The sequence below is a fragment of the Silene latifolia genome, chromosome Y, assembly GCF_048544455.1.
Source record: "Silene latifolia isolate original U9 population chromosome Y, ASM4854445v1, whole genome shotgun sequence".
In the NCBI taxonomy this organism is placed as follows: Eukaryota; Viridiplantae; Streptophyta; class Magnoliopsida; order Caryophyllales; family Caryophyllaceae; genus Silene; species Silene latifolia.
The window spans coordinates 140,121,774-140,129,501 of record NC_133538.1 but is presented as its reverse complement, the minus strand read 5'-3'; the positions used below and the strand labels follow the sequence as shown (position 1 = coordinate 140,129,501).

The 7,728-nt window shown below is 37.2% G+C and overlaps 1 non-coding gene across 1 annotated transcript; it reads left to right on the top strand.

The window, feature by feature from the left end:
- The first annotated feature begins 4,856 nt into the window (after window positions 1–4,856).
- LOC141634827 (small nucleolar RNA R71) lies at window positions 4,857–4,963 on the top strand. The gene has a single exon (XR_012539547.1). It is a non-coding gene; the product is annotated as a small nucleolar RNA R71 (small nucleolar RNA).
- Window positions 4,964–7,728: the final 2,765 nt, after the last annotated feature.

Below are 7,728 nucleotides of genomic sequence, written 5' to 3'. Positions count from 1 at the left end.
GGAGAATCCATTTTATTTTGTCATTTGTCAAATTTGTCACATGTAACATGTTACATGACATGTTACGATGCAATGTATTTTTATCATATTAAAAATCAACATACTCATAAAATATGTCATTTACAAAATCGACTAGTAATTCGTAATTACTTGTACCAAAATATTTCACCAATTTATAAATCGTATTTATAATAATTCATTCAAATTTAATTGTTTCTTTAAACAATAATTTCATCCGAGTAATGATACAATTCGATTACTCAGACCGTATCTCATTTAATTACATTTCAATTTGATACGTAAATTATACTCACAAAATCATCCGTCAATTTTAAGCAATTTAATTAACTCGTATCGGTATACGATTAATTAAATAATCAATTAAGAGTATTTCCCTATAGGTATGACCTAAGGGGATCAACTGATCACCACCGTCGCACGACAGTAATGTCAAACTCTAGTCAGCCAATCATTACCGATATGTGTGGACCAGTTGACTTGTAATATATTACATCCCAATTGTATTCATTTTAATGAGACTTAAACATGTGATCATCATGATCAATAGTCGTGATCGCATTATTGTCGGAGGACACATATTCCAACATAAAGTCCTTTGATCGAGTTCCTTCCCCTTGACTTGCGTGTTGCGATGTTATGGGGCTGTTTACAACCTCCCTTGTTGCTGGCTGGTTTGGGGAGGTCCCTACTTCGCGTTATCCTGTAAGTTTTTGGAAGCTACATTCTTCTTTTCAGTTTGCATTTCCTCTCCCTATTTTTGAGTACAATGAGGGCATTGTACGGTTTGGTTTAGGGAGGTGATATGCATCCATATATGTGTCTGCAAGCTGTTTTTATTGCATTTCAGTTTGCACGTTTATTTTCGCATGCATTGTTTATTCTGATTTCAAAAAAAAATCAAAAATCCTATAAAAATTGAAAATTTCTCCTTTGTTTTTGCATTTAGGTTGAATCGGAACGTTGGGACTTTTATGCTACATTGAGTCTTTTAACTTTGCCTTGCACATTTTTAACATTTTTGTTGGCATGGTTATTTGCATAATCAACGAGTTTTTGTTTAAAGTTATCTGAACGAATAGACTTGACTCTAATATTGGCAAACTACATATACATTCTAAGATTTAGAGCTTGATAAAAAAAGTGACATTCATGACCGGTTTCCTTTACGATGTGAGTAGTACTCCTTATAAGACATGTAACATCAAATTGCACAAGCATGACACTCTTTTCTTAGTACTTGTATGCATTCGGGTTTGTGGCGGTGACACATGTGGAGAGGTAACTTACGATCCCTTCTTTCATTTCTTCCAATCAACCTCACATAGCCGAATGGACATGTTTTGACCCATTGTTTAACTACGATCCTAAATTTAGCCTACCATAATCAAGCTAGTTCAGTAGTTATTTTGGGTATGTTGTGATTATCAATTTGGTATTCCGTCTTGAATTAAGAAGATAAGGAGAATGAACAAAAAAACGAACTGGAAAAGTTTGAAAAAAATATATGAAATAATGATGAAAGAAAGTGAAAGAAGGCAAAAAAAAAAAAAAAAAAAAAAAAAAAAAAAAAAAAACAATGCATCATATGGAGAAGGCTGCTGAATGTGACTCCCATGCTTATCATTACTTTTCTTGGGGAGTCTTTTGATGGTGTGAGTGATGTTTTGCTATAATGGCACGGTTCTACGTCCTATATGTTGAGTAGTGAAGCGAATGAATTTATTATTTGGTTACGGTTGTACTAGCTTAGCTTTACCTCCACTTATCCAAATTTGTTTTGCCCTTCCTACCCAATTACCTCACCTCACACTATATGTAAGTCCTCGGCATGTGTCTTGGTCCTGATTGGTTGGAAATGCATATGTACGGTCGATAGAAATAGGTTTCATGTTAGTTGCATGCATGTTCTAATAGGTCGAGTTAGGGGAGCGTCTTTGTTTCTTTCTATCTCACAAAATTATACTCACCTTGTTCTTGATTTATGTGATGAGCGACCTGTGAGAGTCCGATATATATGAGTCTTGCAAGGTCGACGGTTCAGTAGTTTCAAAACATTGATTTAACTCGTTTGCATTTGACCTATTGCTGCTTTGTTAATTAGTTGCATTAGATTGGTTTGGGTGGACAATTTGTAGCTGGTAAGCTAGTCCCGTTCCATTAGTTGTCTTTAGTTGCATTTATAGTTTGCTTGGGGACAAGCAAAGGTTTGGTTTGGGGAGATTTGATGCGTTCATTTTATATAAGGTTTTTACACTATATTTACACGCATTTCTGTGTTACTTACATAGTATCTAGCTACAAATGCCCCCAAATAGTCTACTTTGGTTTGTCTTGTATTATTTGCAGGTATGAACTGGAAAGGAATATAATCGAGCCTGAACGTGTCCCGTTTGCATACATTTTGAAGATAGAAGAATCGGAGCCCGGAATTTGTCAACTAAGGATGCGCGAAGAGGCTTCAGAAGGTGTTTTGAGTTCACCTATGCTGCTTCATTGCTAGCTAACTCGATCAACTAAGTTGGCTGCTAAAACTGGTCGATCGAGCACTGGTTTATGCTGAAAGCCCTCGATCGAGTACCTGCTTAGATCGATCGAGAATGGCATTTTCTGAATTCCTCGATCGAGTACTTGATGTTCTCAACCGAGAGGTTTGACTCTTATTGTTCTCGATCGAGTAGTTTATTTCTGCTCGATCGAGTGGTTTTGACAATTACGCAATCTTTTAGATTTACTTTTCAGATATTTTTATTTCTATCTTAGAATAAATAATAGAGGAGAGAACGACGGTGGGGGATATCTCTTCTCATAGACCTTTACTCCTTAGACCTTAAATCTCTATTTCTTTGAATTCCTTTGTATTGGGTATTTTCGATCTAAATTTTTCATTAATTATTGCAATTATTGTTCTTCTTGTCATCTTTCTTCTCCATTGCTCCTACTCTTGTTTTGCTTAGTAATTTATTACCATGTTCAATTTATTTATCTTGTTTGTCTTTATTGATTTCTCAATTTACATTATACATAGCTAATTCCCTTATGCTAGGACATAAGGGGAGCCATGGTAATTAGGAAGGTCATGATTAGGTGATTAGGTTTGGTTAGAGTAAGGTCTTTGTTGTTAATCACCGCCTTTTTTAGCGATTAGCTGCTTGAGTCGACGTATTTAGCTAGTTCATTTGTTATACCTTGACCTAGATCGGAACATTGGAAGAGGTAAGACCTACAATGAACATTAGGACATTCTAATGAGGGCAGAAGCAAACTTAGTAATGTTTTAGGGCGAATAGCGGACCGGAAGGACCTTTTCACTACCCTGCAGACGGAGTTCAAGCTGACCTTTGACCTTAGATTTGATCTTTAGAGAACATTGTGAACCGACTCTCCTAGCCATTTTCCTCTCTTTCTGGTAATTTCATTATAATTCATTGTTTGTTCCCTTATTGTTTCTCTTCTCTTTTTCTCCGTAGTTTAGAATCAACAATCAACCCCCCCCCCCCCACCCCCCAGAAACGGTCACTTAGGCAGACTTAGTTTAGCTTACAATATTCCCATCTCCATGTGGATTCCATACCCAACTGCCTCTACTACATTTTATAGAGACCGTTTGGTTTTATTTTTGATAGGGTTACGACAGCTGTGTCACTTCCCTTGGAGGAGCATCCTCCACATCTTTCTCTTTCTCAACCTTAATAGGAGCGTCCACCTTCTTTGAAATGGCATCACCCTTCTTAGCATTAGGATAGATCTGTTTCTCAACAAGCACCTCTTCACTTTCTTTGGTATCAAGCTTACTCTTTCTCTTGTGTATTGCTAAGCGGTGAGAAAATGGTATTTGAATCTTAATGGGAGGCTCTTCACTAGCCTTCTTATGAGCATATACCCCAAGCTTGGACCTTTTAGTGACCACTTAATCATCCAAAATCATAGGTGGCCCATCATAACTCTTACCACTTCTCATAATAATAGCATTAACGGTCTCATATGGTTGCGCACCTTAGGGCGGTAGTTGCCCCGATCTTCTTTGAGAGCTAGATGTGGCTAGTTGAGCCACTTGATTCTCTAGCATCTTGATAGCGGCAATGTGGGCTTGATCACTCTTTTGTAAGTGAGTCATCAAATTGGATTGACCCTTATCCAATTGCATCACCAAGGCTTCAAGTTTTCTCCTTGGTCATTTTGTTGGGCATTTTAGGGTGGTGGACCTTGGTTTGGTTGGAAATTTTGTTGTGGTGGCCATTGTTGTTGGTTTTCACTTTGATAGCTCAGTGGGTAGTTGTACCTTTGTTGGGGTGGATCATAGACATTTTGTTGTTGTTGAGGTTGAGGCACAAGAGTTTGTTGTGGTTGAGGGTTCAACACATTGTTGCTTTTTCGGGTGAAATTTTCTGTTTGGGTTATAAGTGTTTGAAAATGTACCCGGTGGAAATGAACTCTGCCTAAAACTTTGCTAAGAAATTACCTCCTCAATAGTAGCTTGGCAATGAGCGGTGTAATGACCCACGCCTCCGCAACTGTCACAAACAACAATTTGACAAGTAGAGGACACGGCATTGAGTTGTTGAAGAGAAGCACTTGCATCTCAGCCCGCCAATTGTTGTAGGAGTAAGGCAATTGGAGCCTTCAAAACCGAAGTATCGGAATATTTCTCTTTACCCTTGAGTGGCACACTTCGGGAATTGACATATTGGGCATCATGAATCGCCATGGATTCAATCGTGGCATGAGCAATATCCGTGTCAATTTGATCAAACCGCCCATTGTTGGCGGAATCAAGAATTCTTCGGGACTCGGCACAACATTCATTATAGAATGTTATAGCTAGGAACCAAGCATCCAACCCATGATGTGGGCATTTCCTTTACAACTCTTTGTACCTCTCCCAAGCTTCATATAAGCTCTCAAGTGCTTGTTGATGAAATCCCGTGATTTGGCTACTCAAAGTTTGAGTTTTCTCCTGTGGAAAAAACTTTTGATAGAAAGCAAGAGCCAATGTTTCCTAATTGGTGATTCCCATGGTGGTGCGATCAAGGCTATTGATCCATATTTTTGCCTTGTCCTCCAAAGAGAAGGGAAAAGTATTTCCCTAATTTGGGCTTGAGTGACACCCGTTTGCCGAATCATGGAGCAATAGTCACAAAAGTTTTGAACATGCAAATTGGGATCCTCCAAAGGAATTCCCCCAAATTGCTTTGTCTACGTAAGGCTAATAAAATCCGGTTTGATCTCGAACTCCGGGGCGGTAATTTGAGTAGTAGTGATACCGACTGGAAGCATATCCATGGTGGGCTTGGAATGATCGGAAAGTTTCACCATCTTTTGGGTTGGATATGGTGGTGGTTCTGAAGATGATGAACTAGAAACCTCCTCCTCTTCAAAAGCTTTAAGATCGTCTAAGTAAGACTTTCTTGCACTTTCAATTTGCACGGGAGAAGTGGCTTCTTTAATTTCTTTCCAAAAGTGTCGTTTTCTACGCAAGGTTTTCTCAGGCTCGGAATCCGGTGAAAGCAATTCTCCAATACGAGAAGACCTGGGCATAAGACAATAATCTCAAGAAATTCGTAAGTAACGGTCTCAAGGAACAAGTGTTCCTCAAGACAAAAAGAAAACAAGATAGAAATCAACAATTCTAAAGGCAATAAAACCGTGCTCCCCGGCAACCGCGCCAAAATTTGATAGTCTTGTCGTGTATCTAATCAAAGATAAAATTCCCTAAACACAAATAAATGTAGTACAAGGAGTCAAACACAAGAAGACGGGAATTGCGTTATGAAATGCTATGGATAGAATTCAATCAAGGTCGATTACGATTGGTTGTTTGGTTGGTTTGAATGCTTGTAAATAAAATCATGTAAAATATATATGATAGAAGAGTCTAGGGAAGTCGGGTCACACATGCAATTGTATGTAGATGTTCATGTTAAACTCGGAATAAATAACGTTGTTAATTGTTTAGGCTTAAAGACAACCACCTCTCGGCCTTATTGTCAACCATAGGTTGGGTCCTAGAGAACTCTCTTTATGACTAGGTTGTCCTACTAACACATGTTTAGTCTAATTCAATTTCGTGCCTCTCGACTTATAAAAGTGAATTAACAAATTTAATCAAAGATAGTGATCATTTAACAAAGATTAATCAAGACGTTGCAAACATGTGATAGAAATGATTTAACAGTATTACATCAACCTAATTCAACATTTACAAATATTAATCAACCATGGCTTCCCTATTCCCTAGACATATGAAACTTCTCACTCATGATGGTAATAAAATTAATGTTATATGAATTAATAAACATGATTATAATGTAAATATAACTAAATGAAATATTATAAATTATAAATAAACTAAATAGAAATAACATGTGAATTAGTGAGATGATAAATATGAGAAATGTAATTAGGAATGCTAATGATAAACTAGTGATGATAACTTGATAACAAAATTTAATAACAACTAATATAAAATGCTAATAACTAAAATATAAATTATAAAACAACGATTATAGAAAATGCAATAACGTAATGAACTAGAATCGAAATTACCGAAACAAGAACTTGGAACTTGAATGGAAGAACACAAATTGAAACCCAAATAAACTTCAAAGGAAAGTTTGTATTACTTAGAACCAAATGCTTAATTTGAATGTAAATTGTTTAACAAAAAAACCAAATGCTTAACAATATGTAAACTAATGAAAACTAGAGAGAATTGTTTGCTTAAGGATATATGAAAGAGAGTGTGTAAAAAGATATCCTCTAATGACGGATTAAGGCCCCTATTTATAGTAAAATAGGGGCATAACGTAAAACTGATGGAGCAAGGTAACCCCGATCGGGGACAGGCCACCCCGATCGGGGTCGTGTGAATCCGGCCATTTGGTGTTAATTCTTGATTACATGCTCAAAGGGATCTAATGTTTGCGATTATGTCCCTTAATTCACCCGGGTAAATGCATCATTAGGCATCCTAAGCTTCCCAATTGACTAGGTCTTTGGACCCCCTTTTGGGCTTGACTTTCATTTCTTTGTCTTGGGCTCTAACTTCTATTTGTCATCATGCTTGCTTCCACATAGCTTGGTGAACTCCGTTGTTTGCTAAAATGACGGGAAATAGCTACCAAATGCTCAATTTCCTACAAAATGCAACAAATATAAGCAACACACCTAGAACAATAGTTTAGCTCCCAAAAACACTAATAAAAGTGTGATATTCAATCAAAACCGAGCTAAAATGAGGGGTAAAATCCAATATAAAATGGACCCCTATCCCCGGCAGCGGCGCCAAAATTTGATAGGATGTCGCAACGTAATCAAAGATAAATTGCCCTAGACACATATGAATGTAGTAATAGGGGTCGAACACAAGGAGACGGGAGTTTCTATAAGAGTTGTTATGGGGTGAATTCTATCTAGGTCGGTTATCGATTGATTATATGATTGGGTTTGTAAACAATAACAATAATGGAAGAGTCTAGGGAGGTTGGGTCACACAAGCAAATTATGTAAATGCTCAAGTTGATAAAATTGTTAATTGTTTCGGCTTAAAGACAACCACCTCTCGACTTATTGTCAACCATAGGTCGGGTCCTAGAGAACTCTCGTTATGACTAGGTCGTCTTACTAACACATGTTTAGTCTAATTCAATTTCGTGCCTCTGGACTTATAAAAGTGAATTAACAAATTTAATCTAAGATAGTTATCATTTA